The sequence below is a fragment of the Rhincodon typus genome, chromosome 4 (genome assembly GCF_021869965.1).
Source record: "Rhincodon typus isolate 14 chromosome 4, sRhiTyp1.1, whole genome shotgun sequence".
Classification (NCBI taxonomy): Eukaryota; Metazoa; Chordata; class Chondrichthyes; order Orectolobiformes; family Rhincodontidae; genus Rhincodon; species Rhincodon typus.
Window position 1 is genome coordinate 79,433,105 of NC_063335.1, and position 21,681 is coordinate 79,454,785.

The following is a 21,681-nucleotide window of genomic DNA, read 5'->3' on the forward strand; positions in this document are numbered from 1 at the left end:
GCTGTGTTCATCCAGGTCTACACCTTGTTATCTCAGATTCTCCAGCATCTGCAGTTCCTACTACCTCTGAAAGTAACCTCTTATCATTTTCTCTAATGTCAAGATCTTTGTGAAAACATGTGTATTTTTCACAACACAGTCTGATATGGAGCCCACAGAAATGCTCTGCTCTGTGTGCATTACCCAAAATCACATTATAAGGGGTCTGTTCTATTAAGCTATTTCTGGAAGCAGCAATGAAAATAAAGCCAAATGTGAATGATGCTGATGGAAAGCAATTTGGCCAAATGGAGGAGTGTAATGGCTTGGCTCAGTTGCACTTACAGCAAACAATTTGAAAAAGTACAGAGGTATTGTGCTGAAAAAGCTGAGAGAAATGAAATGAGCTGCCCCTTCCCCCATCATCAGTCTCTGACACCAGTCAGTATTCAGCATATCACAGTATCACTTACTTGATAGCTAGGTAATTATTTTAATGGAAAGGATAAGAGCAGTCCTTCATGGAAATACTTGACAGGCATTGTGCTCCTGAAGTGATTTTCTACAGAGGATGCTTTATTGCATAATCTTTTAGTTTGTTTAACTTTCATTGAATGCCAAAGAGTTTGTCTTGTGGTTAGAGCTGCCAACCCTCATCTATTCTTGGAGGTTTCATCATTTGATTGCCAATGGAAAATCTTATTTCTTGCACCTACCAACTTCAATGTTGCTAGATATTCTTGATGCTGTTGCAATCTCAAGTGCTAGCATCTGGGCTAAGGTCCTTTAAGATCAGGAGCCAAGTGACCCAGACAGAACACAAACTGAACATTTGTGAGTTGCTTAATGTTATTGTTGAAAACTTTTGTCAATTTTCTGCTGATTGAGTATATACTAATGGGGGCTTAACTGCCTGTACTAAATTTGCACTGATTTTTGTGGACAGAACATAGCTAGGCAATTTTCCACTTTGTTGGATAGATACCACTGGTGTATTGGACTGGAAGTGATTGCCGAGGTACTAACATTGATCAGGGCACCAGGATAAATTCTATTTTAATACTCAAACACTATCATGGGATCGTTTACATTCACCTCACCCACCAGACAGGACCTCAGTTTCATGTCTCATTCAAATGATGGTGAAGGTAATTGTGACTGTGTAATATGGGCCCTACTGACCCCACTTCACTTATGTATCTCTCCTTATTTCCATTGGGAAAAGGGTTACGGTAAGAACAGTTGTATTTTTGTTTCAATGAAGATTTCATAATTAATTTAAAATTGTATTCTACTGTAGCAGGTTATACTTTGTTTTATTTGATTGTATAGAAGGTGGTTCTTTGCTACTAGAAGTTAGACATCATACTGTTGTTTTCAAGATTAAATTGACAAAATATAACTTCCCTCTTTCCTTTGAACTCATCAATTCATTTTATATTAAAGTTATCCCCCACATAACATTACAAATTAAGCAGAAATGGTAATGTCTATGTCTCAGTTTCCCATTGCTCAGATCTTTGAGTGTAGGAGGTGGGACGTCATGTTGAGGTTATACAGGACATTGGTGAGGCCTCTTCTGGAGCGCTGTGTCCGGTTCTGGTTGCCCTGTTATAGGAAAGATATTATTAAGCTAGAGAAGGTTCAAAAGAGATTTACTAATGGGTATGGAAGTTTTGAGTAATACAGAAAGACTGGATAGGCTGGGACTTTTTCACTGGAAGGTAGGAGATTGAGAGGTAGCCGTATAGAGTTTTATAAAATCATGAGGGGTATAGATAGGGTTAATGGTAGGTTTATTTTCCATAGATGGGGGAATTTCAAGGCAAGGGGGCATATTTGTAAGGTGAGATGAGAGAGATTTAAAAAAGACATGAGGGGCAATTGTTTTACACAGAGGGTTGTTCACTTGTGGAATGAACTTCCTGAGGAAGTGGTGGATGTGGGCACAGTTACAACAATTAAAAAAAGCACTTAGGTAATAGGAAAGGTTTGGTGAAATCTCGGCCAGAAACAGGCAGGTGGTACTAGTTTAATTTGGAATTATGTTTGGCATAGACTGGTTAGACCAAAGGGTCTGTTTCCATGCTGTATGACTCTATGACTGTAAGTGTGAATTGTCCTGATGTTTCGCTTTAATTAGTCCTATGCCATATAAATAAAGCATCATTGAACTGCTTTCTGTCTGAAATGAGGGAGGAGTAGGGTCTGAGGATGATATTTCCACTCATGGCAGAGGCTAAAAGTTAGGGACAGAGCTTTTAAAAAGTGGTTGACCATTTAATATGATGATAAGAAAGATTTTTTTTCTCTCAGGGGGTCATTAACCTTTGGATGTCTCTAAGAGCAGTGGAAGCTGTGTTATTAAATATATTCAAGGCTCAGATTTACAGATTTTTCATCGATGAGGAGTTGATGGTTTTGGGAGGCAGGCTGGAAAGTGGTGCAATGGAAACGACAATTAGATCAGATATGGTTTTATTTAATACAGGACAGGCTCAAATGCCCTACTCCTGAATCTGTTTCTTGCGATCTTATTTTCTATGATAAAGACTTTAAAAAGTTTTGCATTTATCAAGAACACTGTTCTAGTTCAAAATATAACTGGCTGCTCAAATCTATCAATTGCACGATTTTTAAATGGGAGTTCTAGTGTGTAATTTGCTTCAAATGCAAACGTATATTCAACAAGTTTTCAGGCAGCTATTTGTGAAATTCGCATATTTTCTTAAAATAGCAGATGCTAAACCTTTTCAATGCTTTTAATGACATTGATTGATACTTTAATCATGAACGAGAGAAAAATCCACATACAGTGATTGAAAATAAAAAAAACCTTGACAATGATATAATTGTGTCTCTGGCACAATTTAGAGATTGTTAATATTGTCAGGTTTTCTCTAACATATATTTGATACATGATGCAAGCCACATATGGTGATATACATGTCTGTGATAATTCTATTAATCTTTAAAATTCAGCATGGGTCTGATGTGTGTTTAGAGCATATTTCACGCACACCTGTAGTTGGATGGAGTTTGATGTGCCATGACTGAGCTGGGAGGAGTGTGCTGTCTTTTTTCCAGCCCCACTTGTAAAATCCATAAACAAATAGTGAAATGCTAGAGATACTCAATAGGTCTGGCAGCATCCGTGGGGAGAGATATATGTCCAATATGACTCTTCTTCAGAACTGATAAAGACCAAGTCTTTTTATTTTTCTGTATGTTTGATTGTGGACTAAAATGGGAAAAAAAAAAGTTTTGAAAACCAAGGACTTGGAAGGATGAAGGATTAATGCAGTTTTTAAAACCAAGTAACCTGAAATTTATTATAAGTGCAGTTTTCACAGCTGCTGTTCAAACAGTAATTGACGTGTGGCTTACAAGATAAGCTGCTACCAAAGGTTTGTGTACAAATGGAGATTCAGCTGACAACAAGTAGCTGATTGGTCTGTACACTAGTGACCTGGTATTGGTAATGAAGAACTGCCTGCCAACAACTATGTGATTGGTAGTTGAACAGCTTTGGGGCTGTGAACAAAATAGGGAGAAGCAATCAGATCACCACCAGTTCAGGAGCTGTGTCTGTTTTCTGCAATAAAAGCCACTAATAAACTGAAGAAAGCCAGTTTATTTTTGCTTCAGCAGTTTCTGTAAGCTGTGAATTTGAATTAAGAAGTGTGTACCACCCATGCTTTGACTCTTCCAAAAGAATGAAAGCATCTGGAGAAGGAAGACAGAGAAGCAGCTTTCCGATCAGCACAAAACCATCTCAGCAGATCCTGTCAACAGGGATCACCGAACTACTTCTCTCCATCCATAACATCCATGTATTTTTTTCTTGTGTTATAAGGGGGAGTTTATAAGTGGATGAGAATTTTAACTAGTAAATATATGCTAATGGTTCACAATTGTTTACCTGTAGCTGGAGCCTATTTACTTGTAATGAATAGTGATTCTTGTTAAGTACAGAAACCTGGTTGTGCTTTCTGTCAACACGGTTGACAGATGAATTCATCATACAAATGCAGGTGAATAATATATGATCTTATAGCCATTACAGAGACATGATTATATGGAAATCAAAGCTGGCAATTAAATATTCCAGGCTATGTGACTTTTTGAAAGGCAGGAAGGAAAGGGTGGTGGGACAGCATTGTTGGTATGGAATAGAATTAGTGTGATAGTAAGAAATTATCTTGAATTGGAAGATCTAGAATCCAAATGAATGGAAGGAAGAAACAAAAATGGAAAAGAAATTAATGGTAGGAGTAGTCTGCAAGCTCCCTAATAGTAACTATATGGTAGGATAGAGCAATCAGGAGGTAATGAGAGCATATAATAAAAGTGGTAAATTAATCATTGGTGATTTTAATATTCATATAGTTTAGGATAATCGGATTGGCAGAGGAAGCCATGAAGAAGTCATAGAATGTTTTGGGAAAGTTTCCAAAAACAATATGTTGTGGATCCAACCAGGGACCCAGCGATTTTTGATCTGGTGATGTGTAATGATATGTAGGTTTAGTAAAATCTCTCTTTGGAAACGGTTTAGGATAAAATAGTCAAATTCAACGTTCAGTTTCAGAGGGAGGAACTTGGGTCAGGAACAATTGTGTTAAGCTTAAGTATGAGTAATTACAAAGAAATGAAGGCAGAGCTGCCTAAGTGGACTGAGGAAGGTGTTTAGCAGGAAAGTCAATGAGGACCAATGGCAGACTTTTAAGAAAATAGTTCATGGCACACATTCGCACACTCCAGTGAGAGAAACAAATGCTAGGAATTTGTTACCCAAGGAAGGTAAGAATAGAATCAGATTGCAAGAAAAAGAACAAACACTGTGGCAAATATTACCGTTAAACCAAAGGATTTAAAAAGTTTTAAAATCTAACAAAAGACAACCAAACAAAAAAAGGAGAGAATGAACTTTGAGGGCAAACTTGTGCGTAATATCAAGATGGACAGCAAGGAATTCTTTAAAATATAATAAAGGAAGAGAGAATCCAAAGTGAACATAGTTCCCTTGCAGAATGAGGCTAGGGATCCAGGAAATGGAGAGCCATGTTTGGCCAATTTGTGGGCCAGGAAAACAAGTTCAGTTGGCAGTCATTCAGTGGAAATAAGCTTGAGGAAGCAGATAAGTTTCCACAGACAAGATGAGTTCAGAGAGGGCATGAAAATATGTAGGAGAAGGGCTTAAGAAAATAAGTTTGGTCCAGTGGCCAAAAGCAAGGGAGTGTTGCGGCAGAGGCAACTAAACAGGTGGCCTCAGTCTTAGCGACACAGAAATGCATGAGCTCCTTGCACTTCTTATATAGGTGCAGGACGCAAAGGAGAGACATTTAAGAAGAAAATTTGTAGCAGAGAAGTGAAACTGTATGTTATCTTTATTCCTACTAGAAGAGAGTAGGGTCTGATAGTACTTTGAGTCCTAACCAGATCTAAATCTGAAATATGCATACTTGATTGATTTCCACCAAAGTCCTTAAAGAAAATGAAGAACCTTTGTTTGCGGTGTACAATCACAATACAATACAATTAAAACAATAAAGCACACATCATTAACAGCAGGAAAATGATCTGTGAAACTTTGGCTAGTTCTTCTTCCCCAAAAGAAACTCATTTGCGGGCTGCATTCGTACTATGCTGAAATGAAGACATATTGCATAATTTTCTCCTGTCTCAGAATATTTCTTTTCCTGGGCAATTCCATCCAGTTCATTACACAAGGGTATCTTTGGTTTGAGAAGCAGCAAGAGGCCATAATCTGTTTTCAGATCGAACATAAACATATATTTGGGAATCTCTAAAGCTTGGCGCACACCAACCTTTCTTAGCTTAAGCAAGTGGAATGTACTCCATGTGAGCACTCCATTTTGGGAAACAGGTTCTGAACATAATGATGAGTTTCAGACACATGAAACTTCCAAAAACTTTAAAAATCAAAGCTTGGAATCATCTAAGTAGGACATGTTACAGAGTGATCCTTTCTGCTCGTCAGATTTTCTTCAAACTTAGTACTGCCATGTAAAATGAACCTATAGCTAGATTTCCTAATAATAAAACATGAAGGTGCATTTCAAAGTCAGAAATATCTTTCTTGGATGTAATATTTTACCATCACTATTGCTAGGTTCTAGTAAAGTAAAAATTATAAAGTAGATTTACCAGTCACCCTTAATAGTTATATCATCAGTAAATAATGAATGGGATCAGAAAAGAGCCCATTCAAGATATACAGTTGACTTTTCGACTTGACGTTGCTCAATTAAATATAGATGTGCAATCCATATTAATAGGTATGTTGCTGCATCAAGAAACCTTTACATTAAGTCAACCCTTTAAAAGTACACAGCTTCATTTTGTAGTTGCTGCTAGACCTGCTGAGTTAGAATCATGAATCCCTGCAGTGTAAAAACTGTCCATTCAGCCCAACAAGTTCACACTGACCCTGCGAACAGTATCCCACCCAGACCCATCTCCCTACCTTTTCCCTGTAACCCTGCAATTCTCATAGCTAACACACCTAACCTATACATCCCTGAACACTATGGACAATTTAGCATGGCCAAGCCACCTAACCTGCACTTCTTTGGACTATGGGAGGAAACCAGAGCTCCCAACAGAAACCCACGCAGACATGGGGAGGATGTGCAAACTCCACACAGACAACTGCCTGAGGATGGAATTGACCCTGGGTCACTGGAACTGTGAAGCAGCAGTGCTAACCACTGAACCAATGTGCCGCCCAATTTTACCAGCAATTTCTGTTTTTGTTTCAACTTTTATTTTTATGAAGGGTTTGCCAAGACTGTCAATAAAGGCATACCCACGAGATTAGCAGACACCAGATCAGGAATATTCATTCCAACCATTATGTCATCAGTTACAATTGCTAACTCTAGAACACCTAGCTGACCTGAAGATTCAGAGATTATTGTGGAGCTGTGCCATTGATTAAGTATATTTGTAGCCAACATCCATTATAATGAGCTCTATTCGTCAACATTTTATCTCCCTGTTTGTCTCTAAGCCCTGCCAGCGCTCCACAAAAGTTACTACAATGTCATAAAATGTTCTGCCAACAGACATAACAGAAACAACTGGTGCGTTGTTCACAGATCTAATACTTCCATTACCTTTAGCTGAATAGAAAAAGGATCATATAGTGGCTATCCAAATGGCGTTTTGATGCAATCCTTTTTTCATGTAAGCTGGTCTTCCTGAACAGCAAACAAGAAATGCAAATAGGGTGTGTTGATTAGATTTGGAACCTGTATTAAGCTTGCAGTGTGACAGCAACTTCAACATTATAGGTATCCTGAGTGAATGTGGTGTAGCTGTGTACTCATGGTTTTTTTATTCATTTGTGGGATGTGGATGTCGCTGGCTGGCCAGCAGTTTTATTGCCTGTCCCTAGTTGCCCTTGAGAAGTTGGTGGTGAGCTGCCTTCTTGAATTACCACAGCCCATGTGCTGTAGGCCCACAATGACATTCGAGAGGGAATTCCAGGATTTTGACCTAATGGCAGTGAAGGAATGGCAATATATTTCCAAGCCAGGATGGTGAGTGTCTTGGGGGTTCTTGCAGGTATAGTGGTGTACTAAAGTGGGTGATGTTATGAGATTCAACTACATGTTTTGAAGAATGTACTATATAGAGTAATGGATTCTGAAGATGGCCATTTGCAGTGTGCATGCTTGGGAAAGATAGTGTTTTTCAGAATCTCAGCAGGTCTGGCAGCATCTGTGAAGAATAAAACGCTTCGGGTGTGTTGACCCTTCCGGGGAAGGCCTGAACCATTAACAATGAAATTTTTCTTCACAGATGCTGCCAGACCTGCTGAGCTTTTCCAGCAACTTCTGTTTTTGTTCCGGATTTACAGCATCCGCATTTCTTTCAGCTTTTAGAATCTGTTGGGTAGGATCACCATAGCAACTGTTCCTCAGGTATCATCTACTCCCACAAGTGCAGCAAAATCGATTGAGTGTTACAGGCAATGATCACACTGCCAATTACCTCTGCCTCGCATTCCGTGATATCTCTCTAACATGCAGGGTGCTCTTGAATACTAACTGAAGCAATCCTCCTTTGTCTCATTGCACTGCATTCCTGAAACAGTGTAGGTGTGCGCAGAGATTCTGCTTACAAGCAGTAGCTCATCTTATATGCATAACCAGGGTCAAAGCAGAACTCCCAGTGGGAAAAAGCAATGTGCAATTGATATTGTGCAGATGTCCAGCTGGACACTATTCTGTCTCTAGAACTGCATCTTCTAAATTCCTTAGTCAGGTCTCCTGCTTCAATATTATATGCGATTATCAATCCTGTTTCTGGAAAATTATTCTAAACCAATAATTGGTTGCTCATGCGAAATATAATTTGTGTTGCTGTATACAGTCATTAACACTGAAGCATCCTGTTAGAAAATGTAGCACTGAGATTGAATTGTGGATGGTAAACTTTTACTAGATATTATCTGACATTATGTTACAGTAGAACTGTCTGAATATCAAGTGTGTTTCTGCTTACAGATGAGAGCACTTTCTCTTAATTGTTGCTTCCACATAAGTTTTTTTTAAATAGTTCTGGGAAGTTATCCCCCACCTGAATGTTATTGCTGCAACTTTACTCATGTGGCTGATAATTTGTACAATCCCTGGTTTTTAACATTTGATTGTACAAACATAAGATGATACAACCCAAGGAACAAGAATAGGCCTCTCGGCCCATCAAGCCTGCTCCAGCATTCAATAATATCTTGGTAGATATCATGGCTGATGCGATCTTAACCTGAAATCTACATTTCTGCATATCCCCAGTCATTTTTCAATCTTTTATAATTAAGAATCTATTTACATCTGCTTTAAAAATATTTAAAGATTTGGCATCCGTTGTCTTTTAAGGAAGGGAATTCCAAAGACGCACAACTTTCTGAAAGAATTATTTTCACTTATTTCTGTCTCAAATGAGCAGCACTTTATTTTTGAATGATTTCCCCTAGTTCTTAATTCTACCACAAGAGGAAACATCCTTTCCATCTGGCCAAGTCCCCTCAGGATATTATATGTTTCAATTAAGTCAGCTCTGACTCTTCTAAACTCCAGAATATACACTGTGCAGCCTTTTATCATAAACAATCCACTCATTCTAGGTATTAGTCTACTAAATCTTCCCTGAACTGGTGCCAGCATCTGAACATCCTTCAGTAAGTATGGTGATCAGTACAGTGCACAGTGCTCAAAATATGGACCCACTAATGCCTTGCATAATTGATGCTTAACCTCCCCACTGTGGTGCTCAATTCCCTCACAATAACACATAAATAATTGTTATTCCATGGAATAAGATTTCATTTGACATTGTATTTGTTCTTTGTTCAATAAATTTATTTTTATAAATAATATAGATCATTATCATGCTGACATAATAGTTGTTATCCCTAACTATTCCCACACACTGCCTAAGATAACTATGATCTTTAAGTCATCAAAGCATTTCAGTTTTTAGTGCCATTATTTTTAGGTAAACTCAATGATGGAAGAACCAGCTTATTCATCTATGGTGTTCAACTTTTAAAGATCGATCATCCTCCTGTTGGACCTTACAGCCAATGAAATTTTGAAATGTTGCACAACAATCATTTACTTCATCCGTGAACAAATTTTCCAAACAGAACCTGGGGACACATGGTGGGAGCACAGCAGTTATATACACATAGAGCCATGATTATGTTTCAGATGGGCATTGTTCCCATAGAATTTAGTGAGACTGAGGTATGAAGTCCATTCTGCAGAATTACGGTGGGAAACACTGAAATCTTTACACTGTGTGCATAAATTCACCTTCATTATTCGGTCTCCCCATGTTCTGGTTGACACAGACAACATTGCAGTTATACTTTCCACCACAAACATAAACACAACTTCAGATTTCGTTAGCAGTGCATTAGTTTATCCTTCTAGATCGCACCATGAATTTCTACTGAAACAGTACCTATTATAGCAAAAGTCTCAGAATGTAAATGCATTTTCATTCATCAATTCCATACAATACCACACAGTACCTCACCCAGGCACTGCTCCTGTGAAAAAGGTCACCCTATCTTGGATCCCCAATTCCAAAGAATTCCAATTTGATCTAATACCTATACACCCTTATTTCACAGCTCAATACCAATTCTTCCTTGTTCTTCCTCTTCTCTATTTAGTCTAATCAAATGTTACTAGATTTAAATTTGCTCTCTCTTTATTGTTTCTTTCTACTTGATTGAACTATCTAGTTCTGGAAATATCTTTTCCATTCTGTACAGCATAGGTACATTGTTTGAAATTTGACATTTGCTAAAAACTGGCCATATATTGTAGTTGTCCAGCCACTAATAGAATAGACCTTTAAGGACTGATACAATCAATAATATTAATATTGATATTCATATTAATATTGAGAAATAAAACAATAGGTAAGAATATTAATAAGACTCCTATTGACTGCCCAGGAAGCATGATTGCCACGCAATCAGATAGTTCACTGGTAGCTAGTTCTACAAAGGTAAGCATTTATTTGAAATTCTTAAATATGTATGTATTATGTGCATTTTAGCTAAATGTAATTTCAAAATTCCACAATCTAGTAGCAGTAATGGGCTTGAATTTTTATATCACATTTCATTAACAGCACATTTTTCTAGCTTGCACCATTACTTTCCACTGAAACAGTTCCTATTATAGCAAAAGTTCCAGAACGTAAATGCCTTTTCATTTATCACTAACAATAATACACAAAAAAAGTCTTGAATTATGCAACGCCAACTCAAAACAAATTATGTCAGTTAAGTATATCTGATTGGTTAGAGACATCTGAAACTCAGTTGTTTCCTTTGATAATACTCCACTGTCCAAAGAGGAACTTTGTAATCTACAACTCCTACCACAGAGATGTGGCTGACTTTAGTCCATAACCTCACAAGCTTTCAGAACACTTTGCCATCAGTCAATTATCTACTCATAACAGATATAGTACTCTCACTGCAGGATAATTGTCAAAATCGGTTAAGCTAGAGGATGTACCATAGAAATAAGGATTTAGCTGACAGCCATCTTATCTGTGAATTGCAATAAATGAAGAAATGTTCATTTAAATATTAACAAAAAACTAATAACTTCTTCAAAAACAGAACAAAATCCACTGGTAAATGCACCATTATTCATCATTCTTTCCACAAAGGTAATTAAAATGGAGAAGATATCCGGTCAAACAGAGCTAGTAAGGTGAATATAATGCCTAATGTTTCATTGTTCCAGCAAATTAAATGTCACATTATCAGATTATTTATGTCTGTTTTACATTGATTGAGATGGAGCATTATCTATTTGGTTCTGCGGTAAATCTTTTCAATTACAGTGTTCTAGGAATCAAAGAAAAGACCCTCTAAATGGAATTTTGAGCATGTATCACCATTGGTATGATATGTGCATAGTCTCAAAATACATCCTTCTGCTTTGATATTCATTCAGCAGAATCTTCTGAATAGGAAGAGATTCAATCCAAACAATTTCCCATCTTAGCCTCCCTGTGTTGCAACTGCATTTGTGATAAAGCAGCAAAAATTCAGCTTAATCACTTTGCTACTGCTTCACCTTTGTTACCTAAAAATATTTGTTTGCATGTGCTTTGCATGCTGAATGTTAAATTCTGCCTTGATATAAATGCACAGACTGTGTTTGAATAAAGTGGCACAGTACCTGCAATTAACCCTGTTTGGATATATCTAAGATGACACAAACATCTCAGTTAACATTACAATTGCTTTAACAGTGAAGACATGGTTGAAAATAACGTAGGACTCATTGATTAGTTTCCAAGATTCTAAATTTTTGTATTCTAGGGCGTGAATTAAATTACTCCCCCATAGAAAAGTGACAGAGCAGACAAGGTAAGGTTGGCAGATTTCCTTCCTTAAAGGGTATTAATAAACTAGGTGGATTTTCATGATAAATTATGGCTTCAAGGTCACCATTGCAGAGACTAGCTTTACATTCTAGATTTATTAATTACATTTAAATTCCACCACCTACCATGCTGGTATTTGAACACTGTCAACAGAGTATTAACCTGGGTTTTGAGATTACCAGCCCAGTTAATTTACCACTAAGCCACTACCCCCACATCAGTTGACTGGGGGCAGATTGCTGGAGTTTTAATTGCCTGTGTTAAATTTGTGTAGGTTTTCATTACCCCAGGTACGTCTAGTCAATGTTCCACAGTATCATTGTATCTTAGTACTGCAATATCAAAATATTTTGGCTGCAGGGTGCAGGTAGGTGTGGTATGTAAATATTTATGATGTCCAGTGCACTTAATTACTTATTAATGCTCTCTGGAGTGAACTAAGTTGACCAAATGGTGATAACAATCAATATTCCCTCGAAACTCGATGGTCCATGTATGCTGATGGCCATGCAGACTCATTTACTTCTGCTAATAGGAGTTGGGGAGAAGACTAATAATCTGCACAGCACTTTTAGCTGAACATATTCATGTCAAAGATTCCTCATTTTCAATACTGCACAATGACTTTCACATTTTACTCCCATGCTTAAAAATTGAAGTAGTATTTGGATGTAAATGGAGCTATTTGCTGTAAGTTAGTGTTGTAGAGCAGAGGGACCTCGGGGTTCAGATACATAATTCTTTGAAATTTCCATTGCAGGTAGATAGAGTGGTTAAGAAGGTTTTCAGCTTGCCTTCATTGTGCAGATCTTTGAGTATAGGAGTCATTTTAAGGATGTACAGATTGTCGGTGAGTTCCCTTCTGGAGTACTGTGTGCAATCCTGGTCATCCTGTTATAGGAAGGATATCAAGCTGGAGTGGGTTCAGAAAAGATTTACCAATATGTTGTCAGAAAAGGAGGGTTTGATTTTATAAAAATAGGTTGGATAAGCTGGGACTTTTTTCACTGGAGCATAGGAGGTTGAGGGGTGATCTTTTAGAGGTTTATAAAATCATGAGGAGCATGGATAAGGTGAATAGAAAAGACCTTTTCCCTAAAGTGGGACAAGTTCAAAACTGGGGGCATATTTGTAATGTGAGAGGGGAAAGGTTTAAAAAGGACATGAAGGGCGTTTTTTTTATTTTTACAGAGAATGGTTAGGATTGTCTGTTTGTAGTTCAAATTTCCAGCACCTGCAGCATTCCACATTTTGTTTAGAATAAGTTGTTATGAGATATAATAAATGCCTTCAGTATCCATCATGATATGTCACTTGGCATTTTGAAACAGATATATTCATCTATCTTCACGTCTGCCCAAAGGGCTAACTATAAAAAAAAAGTTAGCTTCTGTAAATTAAAAGTGGCATTCTGACTGGAGCAGAAGTATCACACTTGGTCATCTCACCGAGTCTTACAGCATGGAAACAGACCCTTTGGTCCAACTAGTCCACGCAAAACATGCTCCTAAACTAAACTAGAATAGTTGGTGTGTGGAATGAACTGCCAGAGAAAGTGGTGGATGCAGGTACAGTTACAATGTTTAAAAGACATTTGGACGAGAACAAGAATAGGAAAGGTTTGGAGGGATATGGGCCAAATGAAGGCAGGTGGGACTAGTTAAGTTGGTGTCGCCAAGTTGAACCGAAGGGTATGTTTCCAAGCTGTATGACTCAATGAGATGATTAAATGTGATGCTTCTGTTCCAGTCAGACTTCCACTTCTGATTTACAGAAGCTTACTTCTTTTTATAGACACTCCTTTGAGCAGATGTGACAAATACATCAATATATCTGCTTCAAAAGACCGAATAACATATCACAATGGATCCTGAGGGCGTTTATTATACCACATAACAAGTTATTCTAATCAAAACGTGGAATACTGCAGCTGTGAGAAATTTGAACAACTTACAGACAACCCTGGAGACACTTTGCAAGAACAGCAGCATCTATGGAGAGAAACAGTTAACATTTCAGGACATTGGCTTTTCATCAGAAGTGGAAAAGGATAGAGATGTTTGAGCAAGGAACACTACGATCAGATCGATACTAGGGTGAAAATCAGGAAAGATTAAATGACAGAAGAGTTTGTCTTCTTGGATCAAAGAAAATGGGGATGGGGAAGAAAAGAAGCAAAGGAACAAAAGATGTGCCTGGAGGAGGTGTGTTGCTGACTGAATATCAGTAGTAGGAGATGCACTGAAATACTGAAAAGAAAACAAAATGGAGCTGAATTTATTGTCTGAAAGTGTTGAACTCCACTTTGAGTTCGAGAAGGCTATAAAGTGCCTACTCAAATGATGCCGTGCTGTTCCTCAAGCATCTGTTGGACTACACTAAAACATTGCAGTAGATTAAGGTCAGAAATGTCATTGTAAGAGGTGGGGAGTTAAAATGACAGGTCACTTGAAGCTCATGAACTGAACAGAAGTGTTGCACAAAGCACTCACTAAGCCTGCGTTTGATCTCCCCATTCTAAATGAGACCCAACATTTCAAGCAGCGAATGCAGTACATGGAATTGAAATAATGGAGAACCCTTACACACAGTAGAGAATGAAGAAGTGTTGGTAAAGTACTGTGGAAGTCAATGAGCTGGAAATGAATATTATTTAATAGTCTATCAACAGAAATAAGGGGAGGTGATGGCTTAGTGCTATTATCGCTCAACTATTTATCTAGAGATCCAGGCAATATTCTGGGATCCTGGCTCAATTTCTACCATGGCAGCTCTGGTTGGAATTCCATGGCATGGAATATAAATTCAATAGAAATCAGAAGCTAAGAGTTTAATGATAATCATGAAACCATTGCTGATTGTTAGGCAAAAACCCAAATGGTTCACTCATGCCCTTTAGAAAATGAAACTGCCAACCTTACCTACTCTGGCCTACGTGTGACTCCAGGCACACAGCAATGAGTTAACTCTCAATTTCCCTCTAGGCAATTAGGGATTGGTCACAAATGCTGGTACAGTCAGTGATACCCACATCCTCCAAAAAAAAATTTAAAAAAGAGAATCAAAGAAATCAAAGAAGGGAAGGTTAAATTCCTGAAAAGCGTGATCAGGTTGGGATCCTGACATCCCTCAATACACTTCCAGGTTCTACGCAGGCAGACTTGAAGGTGAGCCAAGAACCTGCCATCCCACGTAGCTGTTGGGTAAAGCATTTTAATGTTCAAATATGTCATTTATTTCTGTTTTAATTAAGCATTCTGGCTTGAACAACTAGAGCATCTAATTCCTGAACTGTTGGAAATCAACGGTCAGGAGTGCTTCTTCAGTGAAATTAACACTGCCATCACCATCCCTGATATGTCCTATCCCACCGGCAGGGCATACCCACCAGAAGTGGTGGCACAGTGATATGCAGTGGGAGGGAGTTGCCCTGGGGTTCGTCAACATTGACTCCAGACCCCATGAAGTCTCATAGCATCAGAACATAGATTCATAGAGTGCCTACAGTTTGGAAGCAGACCATTGAGTCCACACCAACCCTCCGAAGAGATCCCACCCACACCCATTCCCCTATCCTATCCCTGTTAACCTGCATTTCCCATGGCTAATCCACCTAACCTACACATCTCTACACATACCATGTACTCACTTGGTTCACACCTGGACACTAGGACAATTTAATGTGACCATTCTACTTAACCTGCACATCTTTGGACTGTGGGAGGAAACCCACGCATGCACAGGGAGAATGTCCAAACTCCACAGATAGTCACCCGAGGGAGAAATCGAACCCAGGTCCCTGGCGCTGTAAATGCTAACCACTGAGCCACCGTGCTGCCTTTCAATATGGGCAAGGAAATCTCCTGCAGATTACTATGTACTACCTACCACTCCTCTCAGCTGATAAATTAGTATTCCTTCATGTTGAACAACAATTGAATGAAGGACTGAAGGTGGCAAAGTCACAGAATGTACTCTTGTTGATGGACTTCAACGTCCTAGACCAAGAGTGGTTCAGTAGTACCAGTGCTGACCAAGTTGGCTTTTTCCTAAAGAATATAGGACCTAACTGACAATGAGGAGAAATTCCCAGGTATGACCTCCTGTCCAAAAAACGGGCAAATCCAACACAGCCAGTTACTCCTCCAACATTCTGCTCTCCCTTAATCATCAGCAAAGTGATGGAAGGTGTCATCAACAGTGCTATTAAGCAGAACTTGCTCAGCAATAACCTGCTGACTGACACAAGATTTGGATTCCATCATGGCCATTCAAATCCTGACCTCATTACAGCCAAACATGGACCAGAGAGATGAAACCAAGAGATGAGGTGAGAATGATGACGTCAAGGCTGTATATGACCAAGGGTGCCATCAGAGAACCCTAGCACAACTGATGTCAATGGGTTACAGGGAAAAGCTCTCTGCTGGTTGGAGTCATACCTGCCACAAACGAAGATGCTTGTGGTTGTTGAAGGTCAGGCATCTCAGCTCCAGGACATCTCTGCAGGAATTCCTCAGGGTAGTATCCTAGACCCAACCATCTTCAGATGCACAATCAATGACCTTGCCTCCATCATAAAGTCAGAAATGGGGATGCCCACTGATGGGTAAAAACATACTGCACCATTCACGACTCCTCTGATGCTGAAGCAGTCTGTGTCCATATGCAGCAAGACCTCGGTGCCACCCAGACTTGAACTGATAAATAGTGAGTAACATACATGTCACACAAGTGACAGGTAATGACCATAATGAACAAGAGAGATCTAACCATCTTCCCTTGACGTTCAGTTGCATTACCATCACTGAATCCCCTACTATCGATATCCTGAGGGTTACCATTGAGCAGAAACTAAACTAGACAGGCCACATCAATACTGTGGCTACAAGAGCAGATCAGAGGCAAAGAATTCTACAGCAAGTTATTCTTATCCTGTCTCCCCAGTGACTGTCTACATTTACCAGCAATGATCTCACATTCAGATTAATGAAAGTGAAGACCTCCAGCTTTGGCCAGATGGAAGTACACTGCTCTGATTACATCTTGTCAGAAAATGTTTTCACTGCTTCTTTGGTGATTGCTAAATTGTTAGATGGCCCTTTACCTGTCCTGCACTGCACTTACTTCAACTGTACTTTCACCATGACCACTTTCACAGCAGCAGTAGAGCAGCTTATTCAGCTTTCCCAGGCTTGATGATGAGTAGGAGATGTAGCAATATTGAAACCTACACCAGAGACATCACCAGAATAAGCAGCTGGTGTCTCCTCAGCCACATGCCACTCTACGGGGCAGATGGGGTGGAAATAGAAATCCAACCCTAAGGACATGAGAGCCTCCACTGTAAGGAGACCTGGAGAAAGTATCAACTTTCTCATTATGTCTAAGTACCCGTGCCTCACCAGACTCAGATTCTCTTGGCTGCACACTGCTGACATACTCAGCCTTCAAGAGGAAGATCTCCTTTGCAGTGGACCAAGTGGCTGTGTATTGCTAATGGCTGTCGAGGTGCCTGTTACTATTGGGCTATCGCTTTGTAACCTTCCCACCCTCTCTTGCCTGTCATCTCTTTTCCTGCAAGGTGAGAAAGCAGAGACGTGTTATTTACATGAATAGTAGGGAAGGGCGACATTTGTGGAAAGTGATTATGAAACATGGGTGTCAGAGCAGTTGGCAGAGGTTGGATTTTAGCATCTCCGATATGGATCTGATGCCCCTGTGTGTCTGGAGAGAGATAAATGAGTGTGGTTAGAAGATTGCTCTGAGGACTGGAGTGTAGGAGAATGCTGTGAAAGTCAGAAGGGACTTGGCACCTAGAAGCTTGGTGCCGTTCACTTTTCCTACTCTCCTCAGGTCCTTTTGGTGTCCTGTTCCAGTTTCAAAGGACCACCTTCAGTAATGGATTTCTTCAGCCACCTTTGTGTGTGCCTGCTTGGCTCAAGAGCTGTCTTTTTTCTCCTTTATTGGAAAGACCACCTCAATTCAGTTCCACACATCCCACAGTAGACCACCCATTTAAGACTTCTGGACCTGGCCAGCCCTTCCAGGTCTCCTCTCCACTGCAACTACAGAAATTCATGTTCCTTTCAGCCATTCTAAACTAAGCCAGAGTTCCCATTGATTAGAAATCCCTCCATTGATAAATCACTGCATAATCTCATTCACCCTCCCTCTCTGATTGGTCATAAGTGCTCATGCCGTGGTTCAGTTGAAGGGCCTCAGCAAAGTTCCCTGAAGAATCCAGCAGGATCTCAATCTCAATGATGCTGCTGTTTTGCCTGAAATTATGTTTTGACCTCTTCCCATTCACTCAGCACAAAATAATGGTTTCATTTGTGCACTTATAAAAAGACATCCACTGAAACTGTGGTGAACTTGGGGCAGGAGGTGTACACTTGTAATTTTTCACTGTTGTAAATAAATATTAGATTAAATGATAATTAGCACCCTTCACCAAATGGCTTTCTAGAAATAGCAGTTCCACTGACAGACGGGTCATTGACCAGAAGGCACAGGCTCTGTCAAAGAATGAGAGGTGAATTGAGGAAAGTAAATAGTCTGCAGCAGTTTGCTATGATCCCTTTTTTCCTATGAAATACTGGCCCACCAGACATTTCCAGGACAGGTACAGCGTGGCTTTAGATACAGAATAAACCCACTTCTACTCTGTCCTCATCAAACACTCCTAGACAGATGCTTGTTTAATATAGTAAGGCTCCAAATACTACATAACAACATAGGAACAGGAATAGACGAGATGACATGAAGAGCCTAGAAGGATGATGAAGCAGATTCAATTATAATTTCCAAAAGGGAATTGGTAAATACCTGAAAAAAATGCAAACCAATGGGGAAAAATATTGGGAAATGGGACTACTTTGATAGCTCTTTCAGAGATCTGGCACAGGCACAGCTGGCCAAGAAACAACGTCCTGTGCAGCAAAATTTTCATTATTATAGAAGTGTTACCATTTATGCTGCATGTACTGTGTAAATATCTAAACACCAATGAATCATTGTATTGCATTAATAATGTACCCAAAGCAAAGTTTCAGGTATGTCCAATCTCAATGTGTTAGATAAAGCAAAAAGGAGGGATAACAATGCATTTACAATCATGCTTTTTCTCAATTTAGCCAGTTAACAGGGTTAATTGATGAAAAGATCAGTAATCCAGCTTCGAAGAATGCAATGCTCACAAATGGTACTTCTACAGAAATGTCATCAAAAATCTCAAATGCTCCTGAAATCAAAATCTTAAGTGTAAAGAGATCACATCCTCCTAGTTTAAAAAGATGTTTTCTGTAATATCTGCAATTTAGTATTGTCTTATAACAATGCACAAAAAATGCAATGAAAATTAACTTATGTTTTCCTCAAACAACTTCACATTTCATTAATAAACATAACAGGAGTATTTTGTGTAATTTGATAAAGATTTGTTTGTCAGCTTGTTCATGTCATTTGTTCATGCATTACTAAAGCTACTAGACCTGAAACTTTGTGAGGGATCCTTCCTGTCTTGTACCATAACTTGATAACTTCCAGTGTCGATACTTCTACCATTTTCAACCCCCAGCAACATAAACCTTGCTGCTGCTAATCAGCTTTAAACCTCACCTGTGAGAAATTTCAGATTGTTAAAGGAGACTCAGTCAGCTTTAATAGCTATAGATTGGGTCCTATAATGAAATGGCCTCCCTCCCCCCAAGAGATTTTGCACTAGCAGATTAATTCTATCCTGGAATAATTTTAAGGCATGTAGTGTCAGAAGCAATGTTTTCCAAAAATTTCCTGATATCAGCACTTAGCATCCTAATTTAAGAATTTTAGGTAATTGCGATCTAGATGTGGGCTCATAAGGCTGCAATTCTTATAATTGCTTATGAATATTTATTGCAAGAACTAATTCCAGATTACATTATGGTCATGAAGATTGTATCATAGAATATCAACTGTAACTTTATACATAATATTAAAATTCTTTGTTAAAAATCCTTTTGGACATACAAAAAATCTTGAAGAAGCCTATATGTACAATCCAGTATAATTTCTTCAGAGTATCTTTCTCAAACTTCAAGAGGAGTTGCTGGTAAATTCAACCATTTTGTGTCCTAAAATGGTTAATGTGTCTCCCTGTTTTCTATGTGTATGCTTTTTTATGACTTATAGTTTTACCCTGTCACTTTCTGAATGAGCTTTTGTTGTTCATTGTGTATCCTCAAAAACATTTTTTCTAAATAATCACTTCTTTTACAACCTTCTCTTGATTAGTTCTTCAGGTTCGACATTCATTCGTCCATTATTTTATCTCATAGGAATTTGGCTATTCTCCAACAGTCATGTCTCCCACATCCTTAAAAGTCCAATACTAATTTACAATGTAATTGCACTAGTTATCTCATCCACACTTTCTCCCACGCAACAAAATAAGTGAACCTGAATAAAAACATTATTAATGAATTATGTGTGACAGCTTTAAATATATGCAAGTATCAGAGGTGAGAGACCATGTATCTGTTTCAAAAACAAAGTTGCTGGAAAAGCTCAGCAGATCTGGCAGCATCTGTGAAGGAAAAAACAGAGTTAACGTTTCAGGTCCGGTGACCCTTCCTCAGAACATGTATCTGTTTATTCTTTTTAATCTGTCAACAATTATCTCATTCTATTTCCTAAATTCCCAAATACCCCTCTGTAAAGTAGTGCTGAATCAATTAAAATAAATCTACTCCTCAGTGAAATATAGTACATTTATCAATTCCATACACTTCTTTACATTAACTTTTCACTTGTAAGCATAACCTGGATCATCCAACAAGGATCACTTATCATCAGATTGCAGCTCTGCTCAAACTTGTTCCTGCCTCCATGCCACCCCATATTTCTTGCCTGGTCTCCCGAGCCTGAGTTTATCAGAAAAGCAGAGCACAGTGTAATGATGAGATGTGTCTTTAAGAGGGATTTGTTCTGATCTGGTTCTCTTGAAGAGAGGTGTTATAACCCTGGTGTCAAAGAGTATGCCCCATGGAAAGCAGAGTAGAAAACTTCGTTTTTTACAAAATTAGACAAAAGAAGCATGAGTGGGTGGAGTCAGACCCACACAGACTCTGAATTTTGTTTTGCTTTCAGCTGTTGAAGCTGGAGTTTTGGAGTTTATGGTGTTAGGTACAGCTCTTTCTCTACTGCTAGATTCATGCTTTCAGTTTTTCCTATCTCCTGGTCTGGAGGAGATAGCAAGTGAGGGAAACCTGTTTTGCTGATTTTGCCTTTGCCAAGGGCATGTTTGTGGGATACTGTTGTATTTGGAACAGTTGATGAGTAGCAGTTAAGTAATATATTATTTTGTTAGGTATGTTAATAGAGTTAAAGTTATGTCAATTCTTTATTTGTTTGTATCCTAACTGTGGTGTAATAATAAAGTGTGTTTAGCTTAAAATCTAGCAGTTTGACCAATCAAATCACATCTGGAATACAGCACCTTATACTTGCTACTAAATAAATGTTAGGGTCAAGGCTATATCCTCGATATGTTTAGAGGGGATTTGTTCTGGTCCATATCAGTATCCATCAGGAAACTCCATTGCTGTGCAGTAAGGGGGAGACACAGGACATGCCCTCTTTTTAGCTGTCGTGAATTAAAGTCCAACGTGAATGAGTAGGTGGGGTAAGTGGGTGTGGTTGGTAGAGTAGCAGGAGGGGATAAGGTGCCAAGCCGGGAGGTGGAGACAAAGATGAGTAGATAGA

General features: G+C 38.8%; 1 protein-coding gene and 1 long non-coding RNA gene across 2 annotated transcripts in view; one reads left to right on the forward strand and one right to left on the reverse strand.

The window, feature by feature from the left end:
* Positions 1–19,510, reverse strand: part of LOC125482956 — a 49,446-nt gene extending 29,936 nt beyond the window's left edge. The window contains exon 1 of the long non-coding RNA XR_007261949.1: positions 19,431–19,510. This is a non-coding gene — a long non-coding RNA (uncharacterized LOC125482956). The remainder of the gene's footprint in view (positions 1–19,430) is intronic.
* LOC109930330 (RALY RNA binding protein like) overlaps positions 1–21,681 on the forward strand; it is a 428,249-nt gene that overhangs the window by 236,583 nt on the left and 169,985 nt on the right. The window lies entirely within an intron of this gene.